We start from the raw sequence: 1,442 nt of genomic DNA on the forward strand, positions 1-1,442 counted from the left end.
AGAATATGCATTTATACTTATTTATCTTATTTAAACAGGTTTTTTTAATCTGCCATGTTTTTCATGTTATCTTATATACACCTGTTGAACAAATGCATATATAAAGTGGGATTTCCTGAGATTTACATAACCTTTACTTTTTAAAAGCTGGATCAATGGATAGTGTTTTATTCCTGGCAAATGAAGAGCAGGCTGCAATTTGAAGGCAACTATGAATTTGAAGCCCAGAGTTGTGATTAATTATAAGGTAAAGACTTTCTCCACCTGCATCTTTCCAACCACCTCCAACAGTGTCACTCCTCATCTTCACTGAATAAACAAGACACGTAAAGATTACAAAGGGACATTATATTTTTATATTGATAACATGACACTATGTTATGTGCAAAAGAAGTGGAATAGGAATACTGGGAAGTTCTTCTCACTCTATGCGAGCTTTGTCTGCCTTTTTCAGCATCTTCTTTCCAACACCAGCAATAGCAGGGTCCTGAGCTCCAGTGACGCTGAGGCCACTGGAAGCCAAAGAAATCAAAATTCCTGCTCCTGGCAGGATCTTTTCCATGCAGTGACAATGAAAACTCCCCCAACGTGTGATTTCTGTCCTGTGAATAATGTAGGGGGTGAGGCTCAGTCCATCCTGGGCATCCTGGCATCCACTGCTAATTATTGGCTGGAGTAATTGGGCTCTGGAAGACTTTCCTTGTATAAAGTCAGGATTGAGAGATGAGCATGGAGCTTGCAGTGAGTTTGGTTTTGCACTTCTCAGGAAAAAAAAAGAAAGTGGGGAAAACGAAATGAAAAAGTAAAAAGAGTGAGAGGGAGATGGCTCAGGGCTGTTCAAAAGTCGAGTGATTGATGGCACGGCGTAAAGAAGGGCAGAGGAACAAATCAGGCAGCACCCCTTCTACCATATGTCGGGAGGGCAATTCCAGAAGTGTTGCTTTCTCCTGGCAAACCCAATCACTGCTGCTGTGCCACAGGGAGAGGCCTTTAGGGGCCTCCTGCTTCCCGTCACCGTGCCCAGGTACCCGTCAGCCCTCTGTGCTCCTGCTGCTCCTGTGATGTTCCCCCACTGCTGGCTTTACATATCAGCTAAATTTGAATTGATGAGAGGTACAGTGTTTGTAATCCTACATCAAGCAGTGCCTGTGTCTGGCATTTATTTGTGCTATTGCTTTGGCAGCTTCTTCCAGAGCCTCCTCTCATCTGACATGTCAGGTCTACAATCAAAGAGGAATAGTGAATTCACTTTTACAGTTAGGCAAGCTGAATGCTATTACCCGTGTATTTGTCACCAACCTGCAGATCCCAGCCTCTAATCTGCCATCTGGATGGATGCTACAAAGTTAAGAGCCAGGGACATGCATTTCTCAGTAACTACCTGCTGTCAGCTATTATTTTAAGGATCCTGTGATTTTCTTTTATTTTGACTAGAAAAAACA

Source organism: Lepidothrix coronata, unplaced genomic scaffold (assembly GCF_001604755.1).
Source record: "Lepidothrix coronata isolate B3197 unplaced genomic scaffold, Lepidothrix_coronata-1.0 Scaffold25, whole genome shotgun sequence".
Lineage (NCBI taxonomy): Eukaryota > Metazoa > Chordata > Aves > Passeriformes > Pipridae > Lepidothrix > Lepidothrix coronata.